The sequence below is a fragment of the Cheilinus undulatus genome, linkage group 24, assembly GCF_018320785.1.
Source record: "Cheilinus undulatus linkage group 24, ASM1832078v1, whole genome shotgun sequence".
NCBI lineage: Eukaryota > Metazoa > Chordata > Actinopteri > Labriformes > Labridae > Cheilinus > Cheilinus undulatus.
In genome coordinates, this window is record NC_054888.1 from 13,694,657 (window position 1) to 13,714,903 (window position 20,247).

Genomic DNA, 20,247 nt, shown 5'->3' on the forward strand with positions numbered 1-20,247 from the left:
TTTGCAATCAAGAGCATGTACCAGGTAGCCAAAGTCTGCATTGCAAAATAGTGACAAAAACACAGAGGCTTTCTGGGTAAAAAAAAAAAAAAAAAGCTTCAAAAGTTTTCAATAGTGCATCGCTTGAGCCAACTTTGTTTTGTGGCCCATTTTTACCAAAAAATCACTGAATTCCACCAAGAAACTGCACCTATCTATCAAGTTGTATAGCCTAGCTTCCTGGTTGGTACAACCAGTGAGGCCTTCTTAAAGGAGCAATGCTAAATGAAATCACAGGAGGCTAATGCCATTACTAATGCTAGGTACCTCATATGGCCAAGCTTGGGATTTGGCCAAGCGATCAGCACAATTATCGTGTGTGTGGCCCGCTTAACATTTCACTACAACTGTAACACATGCTAGGACAGCTAGCTAGGATTTCACTCATCCTCCATGTTTGTTTTTCTTCTTCATGCCTACAACAGAAGTAAAAACCTTTTTGTCCCCAAAATGTTCAGCATTTCCAGTTTGAAAGTGTGTAAAAAAAAAAAAAAAAAAAACCCTAGTGGATAGAGCCCGCATGTTTATTGCTATTTGCACCTGAAGAAAGTTGCCAGTGCAACTTTTGTGAGAAACTCTCAAAGATACTAAACCTAACCTTAAAAATATGAATTACTCATATGTCAAATATTATCATTAGCATGTGACTGTAGCGTGCTGCGTGGGGCCTCAGAGTGGTCGTGCCACTCTAGCTTGGAAAGACAACAGAATAGTGTTTATTCATTTTCCCACCGTTTATTTTTCTTCAGTGAAGTCAGGCCAATTACAGAGCAAACCGAAGCGCGCCAGTTCCACGTGATATCACAGGAAAAGGCTCATTAGCCGCAAACCGCCTTTACCAACATTTCCTGTGGTCATTAAGTCTGCAGGGAAGACAGAAAAGCAGGGTTGTTCGAGGGAAATCACCTCCACTCTGCACTCTAAGCCCTCTTTTCTTGCTTCGCCTGTGTCACTGTACTGGAAACATGTCAACCTGTCGAACGTGTGGATGTTTTTCTTGGGATGATGCAACCGTCTGCAGTCAGCAGACCTTGAAGAGTTAATTGCTTTATGACCTGTTGCTTGGCTGCAGTTAATGGTTGGGTTAGATTTGGATCTGGGTCTTAATTTTACATTTTCCTATAAGATATGATCAGCTGGGGATGTAAATGTTTCCGAGAGTGTTTTTCATTTTTCTTGGCCGGTTTTTTCCTAAAATCCCTCATCTTACTATGACAATTATTTCCTACATTTCCCACAATGCATTACCAAGAAAAGGCTCATTACACTTCTAAGCTGCTGGACATTTTGTACCACTGATGATGATGCATGGAAGTCTCTCCTGTCTAATGTACATACATGTAATCCACTTTGTTCTAAGCTTCATAAAGAGAAACCACAGTTTATCTCTCCATCAAAGCAGCTATTGTCTGCACTCTGTTTCTCAGCTGTTCCCTAGAGCAAGAAAGGATAAATTACATTATGAAAAATGGTGAATATGATCCTTAAACATTTACTTTTTCACTTTCTGTGTAGTCTGTCAGTCATCAGATACACCCTCTACTCCCACACACTGCCTGGCTGCTCAGCCGTACACTCACTCCAACACCTTGACACACCTGCCTGCCAGAAACCCTTTAGAAATATGTTTGACTGGGCTATTATTTAATTGGAATGGAAAGTCTGGAAAAACATGTCGTTTTCAATTTTATGCTAAGACTGAATTAGAGAACAGATATTATTGTATATCTTTTACATTTATGATGCTACCAGACAGACTTCTAGTCTGTTATGAAGTCACTTATGATTTTTTGGCATGTCTGTCCGTCTGTGTCGATTTGCCCACCACACTGTTGCCCCAATTGTCCTTGAACCGCTCAGAAGACTTCTTGGGTGAACTGGTTCCAAACTGGTGCCAAGAACAAAAGCATAAATATGTTCAGATGTTTATAACCATCATCACTGCACACACTGGTGCAGAGATGCTAAGCCATTATTTGTGGTACTTTCCAACCCATTTAATCACTATTTTCCATCTATTATTGCTACATCTTTTTGCTACTTTTAACCCATTTCTGCCACTTTTTTTAACCATGTTTATCCCATATTTGATCTAGTTTTTTTTTTTTTTTCAGCTCTTAGGACCATTTCTTGTACATTGTTTTGCAACTTTAGCTGCCTTTTGCAATTTTTGCTACTTTTGGCCCATTTTGTGACTTTTTTTTAAACTACTCTTTCTCCCACTTTCGCCCTTTTTTTAACTTTCAACCAGCTTTGCCCTTATCAGCCATTTCTGTCACTTTTTAACCACCCGTTGTCCCATTTTTTGCCCCTTTCTGCAAAATCTTTTTGCCAACTTTAGCTGCTTTTTTTGCCATTTTTTTCTGCACTAAACCCATTTTTGCCCATTTTGCCACTTTCTCCCCATTTCTTGCAACCTTTATATTAAATTTTTTGCCACTTTTCACCAATTTCGTCACTCTGAGCACACTTTGACTTATTTTTGCCCTTTTTTTGGCCACTTTTGCAACTCTTACCACCTTACCCCAACTCTCCTGTTCTTGCCCTATTTCTGCCCCTTTTTTTTGTCTATTTAGACCCATTTTGGTCCCCTTTCACTCATTTCTGCAACTTTTTAACCACATTTTGAAATATTTGCTAATTTTTTTTCAGCCACTTTTAGGCCCATTTCTAAACATCTTTTAACAACTTTTTGCTTTGTTTAGCTCATATGCCATTTTTGCCCATTTTCCTCAATTTTTGCATGCTTTTTGCCCATATTTTGACTTTTTCTAAACCACTCTTTAGCCCATCTTTGCCATTTTTTCTTTTTTTGCACTTTTTCACCCATTTCTGTCACTTTTTAACCATTTTAACCGTTGTCCCATTTTTTGCCCCTTTCTGCAAAATCTTTTCACAATTTTTGCCAGTTTTAGTCCGTTAAACCCAATTTTTTTTTTACGATTTTTGCAGATTTTCTTTTTTTTAACAATCATTTAATTCTTTACTAAATTTCCAAAATAGCGGTCTCAATTTCTTCTATTTTATTTTGGCATCCTGACATTCGTGCACATCATGGCCAAGCTATAAAGTCTGACATTACCTTTCTAATAGTTCAGTGCATCCATCCAGTTGTTAACATTACTAATAAAAAGGTAATTCGGTTTGAAGAAAATGGGTTTGCAATTTGAAAAAGGAAAGCAGTGTACAAATGATGCAGTGGGTAAATAAAAAGGGACTCTGACTGTGTCTAAAAACATCCATACTCAGGCTAGAACTCCGTGACTACAACCTTTTCCATGGCATATGCTCAGAATTATACTACTTTCCCCACTTTCACCCACATTATTTCGAGTATGTAGTCATTCGACTCTGAGAACACTTCACCGTCCTTGGACATGAAGGTATTCTCTGTCCGTCAAGATTACTGCACGTATACGAGAGAATACCGCAGCTTTAGGAGAGGCTCCCTCTCAAATGTTTTATTTATTTGGCTGCAGGTTTGAGCCAAACGCTTCGGTTTGCATTTCATTCCTCCGCTGCCCTTGGGACGGGGGCCAGTTATGTGTGGACTGGAAAACCCCCGGTGTTCGATGGTGGGAAGCAAATGAATCAATTTAAGGTGCTTGCTCACAGATCGAGAAGCAGCTGAGTCATTGTCTGTTCATCTGGGCTGCAGTCTGCCTAAATTTACAGACCAAAAAAAAAAAACGAATTTGCAGGGATAAACTTGAGCACTGCTTCATAAAAAAGTCCCAAATATATCTTTGTTCCTGAGTTGTTCAGTCTTTGCTGACAGTTTTTTCTACAGGTTTCCAGATGGACATGTTGGAGGCACGTGTTGAGTTCCTCATGGGAATGCTGTTTGACCAAAACCAGGCAGGTGCTGAGATACACACCCAATGATTCACCCCTACAGGAGCCCATTCTGTCAATTCAGCATGTCCAGCCATATGTCTTCTTAGTGGCTAGAGCTATACTAAGACCTTATTCAGCAGTGAAGGTACAGTAGGTATGGCACTGCTGATGAAGACAGTTTTACTGCTCATACGCTTACATAAGAGACTGGACTAATTCCTGCAGCCTGTTTCCACTGGAAGCTTATAAAATAATGTCCTATGGTGCTGCAGGTCAGCTATTCATATAAATGTAGAGAATCTGACAAACTGCAATCACATCACAGCTTCAGTTGTTTAAAATGACTAAATTCCAAGTTAAAACAACATATTTCACAGCTAACTTTGAGAGGTGTAATGTATTTGTATTTGTCTTATTTGTCTTTTTGCCTCTTTGAACCCATTTTTTCCACTTTCTCATCAATTTTTTTGCTACTTTTTGCCTACCTTGACCCATTTGTAACACTTTAACCCACTCTGGCCTCTTTTTTTTTTTTTTTTAAGATTTATTTTTGGGCATTTTGTGCCTTTATTAGGTAGAGGAGGAAAGTGGATGGAGTCGGAAATGGGAGAGAGAGTGGGGAGAGATGTGGTAAAGGGCCACAGGCCAGATTTGAACCCAGGTCGCCCGTGTACATGGGGAGCGCCTTAAACCACTAGGCCACCTGCTCCCATATTCTGGACACTTTTTAACCTATTTTCAACATTTCCATTCCATTTTTGCCCCCCTTTTTTTTTTTTACCCTATTTTACCTCTTTTAGCCCATTTTTGCCATTTATTAACTATTTTCCAGCATTTTCCAATCTGTGTTTGCCCCTTTTTGCTTTACTTTACCCGTTTTTAGCCTATTTTCACCATTTCTCACCTATTTTTTGACCCATTTTTGCATCTTTTAACCACTTTTAACCACTTTTCACCATGCTCCGTCTTAGTTTTGCCACTTTTGTTGCCTTACTTGCCCCATATATCAATTATTTTCTGCTTTTTAACCACTCATTTTTGCCCCGTTTTTATTCCTTTTCTTGATCCATTTCTGCATTTTTTAACCAGTTTTTGCCACATTTCACCATTTTCCCATCCATTTTGCCACTTTTTAAAAAATATTTAATCATATTTTTCCTTAAAGTTATTTCAGTACCCTCTACTTTATACCCTGACATCCTGTCATTTGTGCTCATTATAGCTAAGCTATAAAGCCTGACATTACTTTCCAACTATCTTAGTCCATTTACCCATGCACATTGTTAACATTAGCAAAGATTTAAGATAGCTGGTTGACATTTAATTAGTGCTGAAATGATTCCTCTAATTTTGCGGGTGATTCAATTAAAAAAATTCCTCGAGGCAAATTATCTGCCTCGAGGCTTTGCTTAAATCAGTCATGTATCCATATACACCCATGCTGTAAACCTGGACATTGCGCTGTGTGTTGCACGGCGTTCTGTGTTTCACATGGATGGCTATTTGTGTGACACAATGCACTTGTTTCATTGTTGCTATAACATAACATGCATGATTTGAGGTGTGAAAATCACAAGGGAAGAGAAGTTGATGAAGTGATGTTAACAGGGGTAGGTCCTGTGTTATGCAGTCAGTGCCTGTGGCTTCATAGCAAATAGGGCACTATGTCTGCACCGGTGAACCTATGCAGATCTCCGAGTTTACGCACTGCTTGCATGACTCACCGGTGTGAGACAGCACTCAGTTTGTGTCTGCGGACTTCAGGGCATTTCATAAACTTGTCTGATTGACCCGACAGTTTCACAGAAGACCATCAGGCGTCACGATTAAAGCCCTGTTTTGCTTCCCCTCTCTTTCTCTCTCTCTCTTCCACGTGCGTACGTTATACATTTAATCATAAATTATTTAAATTCAACGCACTGACAGCTTGATTACAGCGTATTTTTCAAAACATTTCAGTAACCTGAATAATTTGATAAGACTTATATTGATAACTAGAAAAGCACTCAGAAAGCGCAGACCTCCGCCATTAGCCCTATCTCCCAATAGTGAAGAATCCTTTAAAAACATTCCTGGATCCAGACGGTGATCCGGATCACTCCGAAAATCTAATTCACCATTTACTCAGTCCCTGGTGGGGTGGAGACATGGTGAGGCAAAGCATTGGCTTCGCTACGTGTGGACTGTCATGGCGGAAGCACTCATGGGCTCACCATACGACTGAAAGTCATGACAGAGGGTGAATATTCCTCTATTCCTCCCAGCATTGTGAGTATTCTTGCTACAATTCGCTGTCTTTCTCTCTGTTATGCTCCGACTCGTCTCCTTGACTGGGCTTGCGTCTTTCAAACTCTATAAACTCTAAAACTTTGAATAGAAACACACCAAAAACATGCTGTTGGGATTTAAGTTACTCATGTCCGCCACCTCCTGGTGTAAAGTAGTAACAGCGCAGACCTCCGCCATCAGCCCTATCTCCCAATAGTAAAGACTCCTTTAAAAAAATCCTGGATCCAGATGGTGATCTGGATCACTCCCAAAATCTTATCGGTTCTTCCTTATGCCATTTCTGACATTTCCTGAAAATTTCATGAAAATCCATCCATAACTTTTTGAGTTACGTTGCTAACAAACAAACTAACTAACAAACGAACAAACCCACCCAATCACATAAACTCCTTGGCGGAGGTAATAAATTAACACCAATTAAATAGAAACATGCTATTGCCACAGACAGTGACTGAGACTAAATAGGTTAAAGTTCATCATCATGCAGTCAGGATTCAACAGGTCACAGAAACAGCGTTATCCCTTAAAATGTGTTCTCCATGTCAGTGGATGGTCTTAAAAGGTCAGATTATTATGGTGGATGAACTCACAAACAAAAATGTGCAAAAATTAAAAGTGAACCCCCTTTAAAAAATAGACCATATTCCTGTAATCTAAAGGTTCACCTTTCAGACATCATCAGGCCGCTGTGTGAATGATGGAGCTTTATTCTTGCTATAATGTGAAATATTACAGTCATGCATAAACTAGAGGATGTTAAAATTACTAAGTGTCCCTTTACTTTAATAACAAATCGGAGAATGGAAATAAACTACAATAGAAGAAAAAAAAAAAAGTTTGCACCAAAAATTTCCTGGGAGAGGATCCCATAAAAACCCCAAACATGGCATAATCTAATGTCATTATTTAACTTCCTTTCCTTGTAACTTTAAGAATTGTAAATTCCCATCAGAAATTCACTGCACTTTTTAAAATATATTGTCTTTAGAGAATCTGTAAATACCAATTTTTAATATAGATATAGTTTATTCAAGGGGCCAATCTTCTTTTCTCATTTGTCTAGGACTACTTCTCTTAAAAAGGCAAAAGTGGTTGGTAAAAAAAATGCAATATTTCTTATTAGAGTACTCGATTAATTGCCAGCAGAATCGGCAGAGTACTCGATTACCCCCCCTTGGCTGAGTCCCCTAAAGCTCTCCCCCTTATGGGCAGCCTTGCTAATGAACCCCACAGTGGTTGGAGTTTTCTGCATTTTGAGAGGTCCAAAGACAAGAAAGGAACTCCATCAATGAAGTCTATTTAGCATCAACAAAGCCAATGTTATTTCATGCTTCCATGATCATGACACTAAAAGTCTGCCAGCTTGTTAGCCAGCATCCCTCTGCTTTTTCAAATAACTTGGGTTGATATCAGAAGAACTATTCTTATAAAAATGCCCATACTGAACAAATTTGACATAAAAATTAAGCAGAAAAGGCTTGGATTAAGACCAGAAAGTATCCACTGTTGAAGGTTTCAACACAAACATGTGATTCTTTCCTTCTCAGACCACTATTTCTTTCTAAATGCAATTATAAAAGGATCCAGACGGCATGAACATGAACATAAACATTAGTTTTAACAGCAGCTTCTCTGGGGAGATTATAGAAGAGTAGTATAGTGCGGGTTCAGGATTTGGCCAACAACAAGAAGTCAAGTCCAGGGGGGGTGTTAAACTGTGCTTTCCCATGCTTATGTAAACTTTAGGCTAAAAATATGACGGATTAATGACATGTTAAAAGCATTTGTCTTAGACGCTTTGCCTCATTGAAGACATTCTGGTAGGGGTGGTCTGAGGGATTTGGAGGCAGAAAGAAAAGACCTTTCCAAACTGAGCTGAAGGCAATCAGAGCCAGTGGGGATGATATTTAAAGTCCCTGTAAAGTTATTTAAAAAAAACTGTTTTGGGGTCGTTGTTATGAACCACCAGGCCAAACTTCAGTCATGAAAAACATGTCGTAAAAGCTGCTCTAGGATGGTGTGGGCGTGTCATTGAATGAGCCGAAGCCACGCCCACTCACTTACTGTTTTCTGGCACAAATCTCTATCTATAGAAATTCAGAGAAATCTGTGATTTAATGTTTTAATAATTTGACAGCCCTACCAATAATACATGCTATTAAGGGCTATTATACGCTATCTAAGCAAATATTGTGATTGAAAATATATCACTATGCCTTAAAAACTCAAATGGATCAGCAGCCCTAAGTTGGTGCCTGATAAAAATATTTTGCATTGAATCTCAGCATCTCAGCCTGTGTGGCAGCAGAAGACCAGCAAGGTCAGTTTACTCTGCTCCTCAGAGGAATGCTGTGATTTGTTTGCTCTGTCTGCTTCCACTTCTGCTGCTTCAGCTCAGCTGATTTAGGATGCATAAACTCCTTATTTGTTGTCTGAATGAATGTTGTACGTTGCAAAGGAGAGGAGTTGGTGAAATGGCTGCAGGATTTGTGGTGTTTGAGAGGTACTGGATGGAAATAGAATTAGACAGTTAATAGGATAAATCTGGGATCAATATTCATGTTCTCACACTGGCAAATGACGCGTCGCAGTCGGGTTCTGCGAGACGTAAAAGCAAGCCTGTTTTGAAGATATTAACGCAATTATTTTGCCAAGTGCAGAAATAAAACAGGGCTTTGTGGCCTTTTCTGACACACAAGCAGGAAGGAATTTTTATCCTTGTGCACAGAAAGTATTTCTGTTCAACATCATGATTGTGCAAATGCTCCCAGAAACACACGTCATGACTCTCTAATGATGCTTCTGACTGTTTCACAACATGGAGCTGAAATACCTGTGGTTTGGTGCTCCGCATACTTCAAAATGATACATTTTTGTTGTAAATTACTCTCAAAGGAGGTGGCTGTAAAGTCTCTCCTGCCAGCGTGACATACAGAATAGGTGGAAGAAAATGGATCTATCATTCATTTGAAAAAGATCCCTTAATTAGTCCGGACAGCCCTGACAGCAGTGTTTTATGGAAAGGAGACTTTGGCTCATTGTCTGTTTTTTTCAGGCTGCTATTTTTCATACCTTTTGCTTTCAATGGCGTGAATCTCAGACAGCTGCCATTCCTGACTCATGAGGCATAATGTGAGCTTGTTCACATAAGGGAAAATATGCTGACCAGCAAAGTAATCACAGGAATCACATTAGTGTCTTTAAAAGTGGTGTTTTTGCACAATCACAGAAGAGATTAGAATGAAACTGATGGAGAACAAATCAGGCAAACTGGAGGCCCATAGAGGTCGGCAAAGTTATGGTCTATTGTAAAGTTAAACTGTGATAACCATATTTCATTTTTAACCAGAATAATGACCAAAGCAGTGAAATATGAATTTGATTTAGTCATGCTGTAGTATAGTATAGTATACCCTTTTTAAAAATTTAAACCTCTTTTCTGGCAAAAGCTAATGAAAATTGGCAAAAACCAATAGAAAATGGGTGAAATTTTGCATAGTGGGTGAAAGTTGCAAAAATGTCAAAAAGTGGCATTGACAGGCAAAATGGGCGAAAAGTGGTAATAAAATGACAAAAGTGGCAAAAATGAGCAAAAACAAAAAAAGTGGGTTAAATGCAACAAAAACTGGCAAAAAGCAGCTAAAATTTGCATAAAGATGTTGCAGAAATGGGCAAAAAGGAGCAAAGAGTCATAAAAAAAGTGGGAAAAAATGGATGAAAAAGAGCAAAAATGAAATGAAGTTGGAATAAAGTTTAAAAGTTGAAAAAAAATGGGCCAAAAATTGCAGCAAAAATAGACAAAAAGTGGCAAAAAAAACTGAAAGAAAAAATCAGAAAAATTAGCAAAAAGTGGCAAAAATAGACAAAAAGGTGGAAAAAAAAGCTAAAAAAATGGCTAGGTAGGCAAAAGGTGTCAAACAAAAGGCAAAAGGGGAAAAAATAGAAAATATGGGCAAAAAATGGCAAAAAAAAAGTGGTAGAAATGGGTGAAAAGGCGCAAAAATGTGATAAAATTGGCAAAAAAATGGCAAAAGTGACACCCTGCCCCCCAGCAATAAAAGGGCTGAAAAGAAAAAAAAGAGAAAATAATGGGTGGAAAAAAGTGGTGAAAATGGTTAAACAGTAGCACAAATGAATCTTTTCACATCACAACCAAATAACAGCTTGACACACTCAGTTCCTAAATGAGGTTAATATTAGCAAGGATGCTAGCACCAACACTACTGATCCAACACACACACATTTGTATCATCAATAAATCAAAACAGGCCCATTCTCTGGGTTTTTCAGGGGCCCAGCAAAAACTGTGGGCAGGCCTGCCTTAGGCACTGCTGTATTACAAACTGACATCATTCTGTGATGGATACTTCTACAGGGGCTCAGGAATACTTAAAAAAAACATCTATAAATTTAACTTAGGACCTGACACTGTCAGAGAGAAAAGCAATATCAACAACATCCAGGAATGCCACTGATGTCTCTTGTCCCGAGCTCCAACTAAACTACACCTAAAATCTTAATTTTACAAAGATGCAGTGGTAAAACTTGTGTAGAACTGAAGGTTGATATTCAATGGGCACTGAATTCCCATTGGATAATACAAAATAATAGGGTATCCCTACAGGTCAGGCTGCCATTTCAGTCTCCTCTATCCAGGGAAATTACTTCCATTAATGGAAACATCTGATGTCAGCCTCTCCAGGAGACTTTATCAACTCTTTAAGGTCTCAATGTAACACTGCTGATGTATTAATCTGAACCAGCCACACAGATTAATGTCTGGTGGTGTAAATTTCAAAGACTGAGACTACAGATGAGACTGTGAGAAAGACAGAGTCAAAACAGAGACGGAATGATAATAAGGACGCCGCCAGGACAGAAACGGAAAGGCTGAGGACTACCGTGGGTCTTCGCAGTGGGTCCCGGCCTCCTCAGAAGCTCGGCTCTGGACCCTGTTTGTCCAGCTTTGACGAACTGAGCGCGCCCTCTCTTCGTTTGCCAGGAGAGAAAGTTTTTATTGGCTCGACCTCGTCACATGCAGAGACGTTACACACAGGCCTGTTGACTGAGGAAGACGTCGATGCCTGAGAATGAATGATGGAGGTTTGTCAAAGTTTACATACGCTAAATCCTAAAAGTCACAAGATTGTCAGTCAGATTTCAGAAATGTAAATGTTGTGTAGAGCAGCAGCACTAAATTAGGGGGTTTTGTGTAATTGTGGTTAGTCTGATTAACAGGATGTAGACAGTTTGTGTAAGCTTGTGTTTGGCTGCCAATTTCAGAATAAATTCTCCTTTAGTTCTGCTATGTTTGAGTCAGCACTTTAAAAATCCCTGCGGCTTCATAAAATGACAACGAGTAGAATTCACAGTGAAAATTACAAGTATGGTCATGATTAGCTTTGCTACAACTTAACAAGTTCCCAAGGCTGTTTTGTTAAATTTTCCACAATCATTGCAAATGTCAGGGTACTAAAAAAAAAAAACAGCCCACAAATGATGACCTGGATAATCTGTTTAACCAAAAATGAAGTTTGTTGACTAAATGGAGCTATTATTGTTACAAAATTACTTGCAAATGTGTAAATCGAGCTGCAAATGTGCACAAAAACCCCTCACAAATACATACAATGACCAGCAAATATGTAGAAAATTTGTAAGTGTACACAATTATTATTGGTGGTAATGTCTAGGTCTTTTTGCCCTTGGAGCTGAAAAATAAACACAAGTCATTAGATACAAGATAAGCCTCTCAATTGGCTCTGTTTGCATTTAACTTAAGCAACACTTCTGCTGTGACAGATCCACAAATGTCTAATTAGAGCCACAAATATCTGTGGCAAGGGTTTTATTTCCCTGAGCTCTGACTCACAGGCTAGTGTGGCTTATCTAATCTGCCTTGCCTCACTGACTTCATGTTTTCTATATAATTGAGTTTAAACTAATCTAACCAGAACCCAACAAGGGTTTTTTGCTAAATAAGAACATTTTGATTACATTGTGAGGGAGAAAAGCAGTTAAAGAAGTACAGCTAACTTCTTAGCTTTAAGAGCATTTTTATGACACGGGGGAGAAAAGCGGTTGAAGAGGTGCTTCTGGCTTCTTTGCTGGTAGCTACGAATGAGAATGTTAAGATTGGGGTTTTTACTGTCCTGAGCTTTGGCTTTCAGGCTTAGTGTGGTTTATCTAGTCCATCCTGCCTCACTGATGTCTGTTTTTGCTATAATTGAGTTTTTATTCCATCTAACCAAAATCCAACATCATCTATTTGCTAAGGAGTATAATTGCAGGTTTTAGAGCATTTTTATGATGACATGTGGGAGAAAAGTGGTTAAAGAGGTGCAACTAGCTTCTTAGCTCAAAGCTAGGAAGAGAGAATTAAAAAAAGAGGATTTTATTGCTCTGAGCTTTGGCTTTCAGGCCAAGCGTGGCATATTTACATCTATCCTGCCTTACTGTTGTCATGTTTTCTCTATAATTAAGTCATCATTCCAATCCACCAATACCCAACAAGGTTTATTTGCTAAAAAGTATGATCAGCAGTTAAACTCAAAGCAGTTTTGTGACAACACAACGGAGAAAAGCTGTTAAAGAGGTGCTGCTAGCTTCTTAGCTTATACAAATTGAGAAAGTTAAGACTGAGGTATTTAATGCCCTGAGCTTTGGCTCTCAGGCTTAGCTTGGCTTATTTACGTCTGTCCTGCCTTACCAGTGCCCATCAAGGTTAATTTGCTAAATAGTAAACTGCAGTTTCTTGTAAGGGCATGTTTATGACGTGTGGGAGAAAAGCGGTTAAAGAGGTGCAACTAGCTTTGTAGCTCATAGCTAAAGAATATGAAGTTACACAATCATAACCATTTAATATTGCAAGGACTCTCTGACACAATCCCCAGCCTTCTGGTTGAGAGACAAACAACTCTACCACTGAGCACAGCCACCTTCCTATAAATCTAAGCCATCAGATAATCTGCACAGCACTTTAAACTTAAATACATGGGACACAAATGAAGACATAACCCTCTCCAGCATGCATGAAGTGGTACAGATGTTTTAAGTATCCCCGAGTGTGAAAATCCTCGCTCAGCTGATTGAAGTGGACCTGACTGTTACATGAAACGCAGCAGACTGAGGGACTAATTGACTACAGGTGTCTGAGGAGGCTGTGTGCCTCTTTTCAGACTACTGGTATTTATAGCATTTTTCACATGAGCTGTGGAGATACCAGCCTACTGTGGACATTTTAAAATCAAGCATGAGCCTCAGTGAGACCACCCAAGACGCTGGTATTTAAATGAAGAAAAATTCAACAAATAAAACTAATGGGATAAAACCAGAGACACATTACTGAGCTTTAGTGGTACGTTTAATTGCCCTATTGGCAGAGATGTTAGCTTTTTCTTCCTGTTTACAGTTTCTGAGCTAAGCTAAGCAACAATTAGCTTCCCACTTTTAGCTAAATTAACAGCACTGTTTTCCATTTGCAGTGTGTTTTTGAAGCCTGAACAAAACAAGAATGAAAAATGAGCAAGAAAGAGGTTTAGTGGTGGGTAGGGTGACCATATTTTGATTACTGAAAACCAGGACACTCGGCCCAGCAATGAGAAACTCAAATGGTGCTTGAAGTTTACTCAAAGATGTCTTATAATTTCAATACATTTCAAGTATGCCTCCTCTGTATGGATAGAAAATTGTTATATTACCAAATACTTTTGTAACCAAAGACACCATCAGTTTACGCCATCAGTAGGATTGAAAGACAGGGGGGGCATAGCCCCCAAGGGTTGCAGGTAATGCTTGGCATATAGCGAGCACCAAATTCTTTTCTCCACACTTTAAATTAATTAATTAATTATTAGCTGTAGAGCATTTATCAGTACATATATTCTGGCTCACTCTCTTTTCCTTAGAGGACTGTCCTTTCCTGAGCCTTCAGGAGGTCTTCCTTTTTTTCTAATAACAGCCTGAGTGAGTTTATGAGTTGGTATTTAAAGGTCTATATTTGGAGTGAGTTCATGGAAAAGATGTTGAAAAACAGATCCATTAATGCATGTAGTAAAAAAATGTGGTATATAATATATAGAAATATATAGTTTATAACTCCTCTCTTTTTTCCTCCAGGCTGTTCATGCTTTCCAAATCAAACTAGTTTACTTCTGCCTGCCACTGATATTTCTCTGTCTGAAGACAGTCTAGACCAGGGGAACTCAACCTTATTCTACCAAAGAGCCATATTGTCCTAAAATACTTTAGACAGAGCCACATTCCAAAACAGGGGATGTAAGAAGATCCATAGATCAGCTGATCCATAGTGGAAATAAAATGAAACGGTGAATTGTTGGATTATTCTGTAATTAAGTGGGATGCAATAGGCCACATAAAACTGTCTAGTGTTAGAGGAAAGGATATGTTACTAATAATGAACATATATTCTTTTTTATTTATGCAGGCTCCACCTGGTCTAATCACATGTTAAAAAATTAGTTTGAGCTTCTGAGATGCTTTACAAAGAGCTGATGAATTATGATTGGTTACTTGGGTATTTATAGCTCACATTGGGACATTCACTGTAGATCTGTGGCTTTATTAACATAAAAGAGATGTTTTCTATTTTTTTCCACTCATTATTGATATTTTTAGCTAAAGGAGGAGGGGCCTCATATTGGTCTTTGCCCTGGGCCTCGAAATGACTAAAACTGGCCCTGCTTTTCACCTGCAGCTCTCTTAGACACATTGTTCCTCCCTGTCTCATTCTGTAGCTTTGGTTTCCTGTTTCTGCTCTTTTGACAGTTATTATTATTAGCAGTACATTAAAGATCAAGTAAAACACCCACGTTTGGACAGGTTTCACTAGATACTACGTTATCTCGACATGTGATCGGTGTGATGACCGACAACATGTGTGATCATCATAAAAAAAAAAAAGAAAAAACAATGAAAACCAGGACATTTTCATCACTTTATTGGAAAAAAAAAAAAAGCCCGGATGGCCAGGACAGGACCTGAAAACAGACCGTGTCCGGGGTCACCCTAGTGGTGGGGTCAAAACATTTTGGGAAATGCCATGCTAACTATTTTGCTTCCAGTGTTAAAGCTAAGCTAATAGACATTAGCTTAATTTTACTCTATAGACATAAGAGTGGTGCCAATCTTCACATTCAACCAAAATCAAGAGGTAAGAAATTAGTAGACCATCTGAAGTTCATTTGAAAGAAGATAGCTCTGAAAAGGCAAGTCCAGATTTAGCTAACTGATCTTAGCGATTACTGCAGTTTTGTATTAAACTGACTAAATTACGTTTGTCATTTAAGTCTGTAAATACACAGTATTGAAGAATGAGTTTCAGTTGTGGAATAGAGCAAAGCCAGGCTAGCTTTTACTGCTTCTTGAGTCATTTTTTTAAAGCTAAGCTAGGCTAAGCTAACTGACTATAGCCTCAGTTTACTCAACAGATTTGAGAGTTTCAGCAATCTTTCTTAACTCATATCAAGGAACGAAATAAGGACATGGTCTGAAAATCTGTTATGTAAAAACAGGATATGAAAATGTTTTCAATGAAATACAAGTCCAGCTCAAGCATTTCAGGGCTAGGCTACATTTATTTGGCAAAATTTAATGTTATCTTGTCCTTGTTTGTGTTTAAACAGGACTGCCCACAGACTTAGCTGGGCCCTAAAAAAAAACAGTGAATAGGCTGCCCAGCTGCGATTTATAGGTGATATCAATGCATGTATGATGGATCGGTAGCATTGGTGCTAGCATTGTGGCTAACAGTGTGCGGAACTATAACTGGGTTCTGATGTTGGCGTTATTTTTAACCTCTTTTCAACTTGTTTTCCACCCATTTTTGCAAATTCCTTTTGCCATCTTTACCCATTTCCACCACTTTTTTGCCACTGCTGTGCCAATTTACACTTATCTTTGCTACTTTTTGCCACTGTTAACCAATCTTTTTCATCAATTTTGCTTATGTTTGCAGCAGTTTTTGACATTTTTTTTAACACATTGTGTCTGCTTGAAGGACACTTTCTGCAACGTCTTGTAGCCACTTTTTGCCTGTTGATGCTGTTTATTTTTTTGCCACTGCTATGCCAATTTACACCCATCTTTGCCATTCATCCATTTCAATCCCATTTTTCCACTGTTAACCCATTTTTTTTGGCCACTTTTTGCTTATGTTTGCTTCATCTTCTTGCCAGTCAACCCATTTTGGCCACTTCTAGGCCATTTTTTTGCCGTTTTTTGCTGGTTTAACCTACTTTTGCAACTTTTTTTTTTGCCACTTTAACCCATAACCACAGTAGCATGAATCTTAATGAGGGTGCAACAGCTTTGTGCTGTCAAGGAGGAAGCTGGAGTGTGCTTTGTAAACAAATGGAAATAAGAAAAAAATGCATTCTCAAAGCTCAGGTTAAGTTGTAGTTAGGCAAGGCCAGGCCAGGCTGAAATCTATTGCCTTCTTTTCAGCCATTATGCTATGCTAAATTAAGCTAAACTATGCCAACTGGCCATAGCTTAATCTTTCTCTACAATCTTGATAGTGGTGATAGTCATTTCATGTAATCACCCTAAACTGGCCAGTATTTTAAACTGTTGCTTTGAATAAGAAAGAATTGTTGCTATTTTATGAAAGAGACTGGTTTGATTTAAGAATTTGAAAGTAATGTGAAACTTAGATTGATGGTTTTGGCTTACTTAGTTGTAATTTTGTGCTTATTGAACTGTGTTTGTTAATATTCTCTATTCAATTTTAATGCTAGGGTGGGAAAAGCTAAGCTTAGTTTTGTTCACTATACACAAGTGTGAATGGTTTAAAGGATTTGACTTTTGGAAAGAAATCATTCCAAGATTTAAAACAATGTTTTGAGAAATATAGTGGTCAAACAAAGACTGTGGGGCTTGAACAAACCCAGAAAAAATATTTTCCCAGACTTAACAATAGAACAACTTCCAACGCTTTGCAGGCATTGTTCAAATGTTTTGTCTACTTCATTCTATTTATCATTTTACTCTCCAAACACCTCCATAACACCCTTCCTTTCTGTCTCTTCTTTCCCAGGGAACACCTAAGGATCATTTTTATTCGTCTTGCTGAGAAGATCCTTACTGGCTCATATAAACAGATTTTAAATGTTTTAATCAGATGCTACGAGTGTTAGAATGTGTGCTGGAAGGATCTCTTTGCAGATCCATATTAATCAAATTATTCAGAGTTTCTTCCTGCTAATCAGATTATTTAAAGTCCATGTGGTTCAGACTTTCCTCTCTAACTATTAAACCAAAGCTTTTTCATGTCTTTGGTGTTTCCAAACCACATTAAAGAGGAATATCCTCTCAAGAAGTGCTCGCTCTTAGTTTGGGATTTTAGTACAGCTGGGTCAAAAAACTAAGTGGCAGGAATCACACTTTGCCTCCACTCTGAGGTTTGGACGCATCAGTGAGTGTGTTCCTGCTCTGCCAGACTTGGCACGACAACTCGTACATGTGTCACGGGTCTCACCTCCTCAGGTCTCGGCCCTCGCTCCTACTAATTTACGTGTACAGAGTTTTCCTTGGCAGGGGACAGAGGGACCGTCTCCATGTCCAAGCTAAACAAAGGAGTGTTACAGGGAGGACAGATGGTTTAGGGACGGCACGCAAATAGCCTGAAACTAAGACACTTGTCAAACTAAAGACACTCAGGACCGTGACAGAAACACTTTAACAGATGTTAGACTAATATTGCATGAATTAAACTTTATCCTTTTTTCTGAGAGATTGTGTCCTCTGATAAAGCCAGCCCACCCAGAACAATATCCAATTATTTCACCAGGACAAAAACCAAGAAAAACATGACTTCGACAGGGCACAGATTCAGTGAGCAAAGGTAAAAAAGCTGGACTGGAACACCAATACAGTCCATGTATGCCTAATTAAATTCTAGGCAGATACTTCATAGGTTACATTTATAGACACAAAGTGTTACCATTGCTACGAAAACAAGACAAAGTTAATGTTTGACTATTTAGAGGGGCAGACCCTGATCATACATGTGAGATCTAAAGCAAATCAGCTGCTTTGAATGAGTTACACCAACTTCCTGTGAAACTGGCGAGATATCAAAACACTCGCCATCAGCGGGGGGTGTGCTTCAATAAAACATGTCTGTTATGAGAAAAATTGAAGACTTCAGTTCAAAATCTGCACAGCACAGTAAGAGGAATAAACAAATGGCACATTTGTCTCACTTCCTGTTGTCAGTAGGGGGCACTTTGATGGGATGTTTGCATGTAGGTGTATTCAGTGTTATTCTGTTGTCTTGCCAGAAAATTTTGAAGAGCACAGAATAATCTATCCAAAAGATATTACAGCTTAAAGTCATTAAGCACTAAAAAAAGGCCTTATTTTGAAACTCAGGTGAAGTTGCTGGACTTCCTGTTGGGATTTGGGTGTGGGTCCAAGAGGCTTTTTTGTAGGTCTGAGGATTACCCATGGGCAGACCAAAAATCCTAAGGCTTGGGTGAATGGTGTGCAGAGGTTGATTGTTTGAAGTGATGTAGGTGGGAAAAAAAGTTATTCAAACATTGGGGCCAGTTTGTGGCCCCGCCCTATGGTGAAAACTCATGTTTTCATAACTTTTCATCTCCAACTTGTCTAGGATCAGCAAGAAAAACCTGGAGTCCATCAGACGAAATCCCTTGGACTAGTTCACTAAAATGTGCAACCTGTAAAATGTCTAAAAAAGTGGAAAAATATGACTTCTGCCCTTTATGATCTCACTTCCTGTGCATATCTTTAAAAGACAGTATATCAGAAGGTCTAATAATGACCCATGGGTAGACCAAAAATCATTAGCCTAGGATGAATGGTGTGCAGGGGCTGATTGTTTAAGGTATGTAGGTGGCAACAATTATTATTCAACCTCGACCTATGGTGAAAACTCAAGTTTTTCATAACTTTAGATTTCCAACTTGTCTAGAATCAGCAAAGACAATCTGGAGTCCATCAGATGCAATCCCTTGGACTAGTTCATTCAAATGTGCAACCTGTAAAATGTCTGAAAAATGGCAAAATTAGACTTCTGCCCTTTATGATCTCACTTCCCCTCTGTAGTGCCATTTTATGACAGATATGCACTAAAAAATTAGAATACGAAAATTTTCACCAGGATTGAAGCATCTGTGAAATTTGGTGAGTTTTGGGGCATGTAAAGGTCTCAAATTTATTTGCTGGAATAATAAAAGAAGCAGAAGAATTTCCTCAGTTTCAATAGGGTCCTCGCTCGGAGGTCGGTGCTCAGACTCTAATTACAGTTTGTTAAACTTCCTGGTTTCAACAAAGAATGTTCTAAAGTTTCAAGCTTGGCCCAATTAAGTTGAAGAGAGAAAAAGCAATTGGTGTGTATTTATTCTGTAAGACATATTAAGTACACAAATAAATAGGGCTGATATTCTTCAAATGCAAGCTACAGATGCTACTGAAAATGTTGGACTAGGAGTACCATGATTGCAATTTTGTTCTGGTCTGGGTTTGCACATGTCATTCTCTGTCTTGTACAAGAAAGTCAACCATAACTTACGACATAACTTATACATGGCTGGTGCAACAGACGACAGGAGATGATGTCAACTGCTGAATGGCCACTTGGTAACTGTTCGACTGGAGCGTTCAATGTGAAGTCGATGCAAGTGCAGGCGACCATACTTAGGCTGAAAAACAAAGTGGAAATCTATTAGAGGGATGGCAAAATCAACATCCATTCCACTGACCCCTAGTGGTGACTTACATGAAATGCACTTGTGTGCAAAGTTTAAATGGAACAATTCAGCATGCAAATAATAATGGCCTTTCTGTTTATCATGGCACTTAGTGGATAATCTAATAAGCAAAGCTGTTCAACTTTTTTGCCTTTAAAATCTTGAACTTCACAGTAAAAATAATTATGATTTCATGGATGCACTACTGACTGTAACAAAGAGGAGTATTCCTGCAGCCACAGGGCAAAAAGACACAAGCAATTTGTATGTAATCCATGACCCACAATTCCTTGGGCCTGGATCCCGGCTGTCTGCTTGGACTCCTTCCGTAAACAAGATCTGATTTCTG

General features: G+C 38.7%; 1 protein-coding gene across 3 annotated transcripts in view; it reads right to left on the reverse strand.

The window, feature by feature from the left end:
- The window catches only part of LOC121506494 (collagen alpha-1(VIII) chain-like), a 131,170-nt gene that overhangs the window by 43,837 nt on the left and 67,086 nt on the right, over positions 1–20,247 (reverse strand). Inside the window, exon 4 of one of the 3 annotated variants that reach the window (XM_041782333.1) lies at positions 19,721–19,850. The exons of 1 other annotated variant lie outside the window; for it this stretch is intronic. The gene's annotated coding sequence lies outside the window, so the exon portion shown is untranslated. Of the gene's footprint in view, positions 1–11,066; positions 11,176–19,720; positions 19,851–20,247 lie in introns of those variants that run through there. One more of the 3 variants, XM_041782335.1, reaches the window with a different exon arrangement.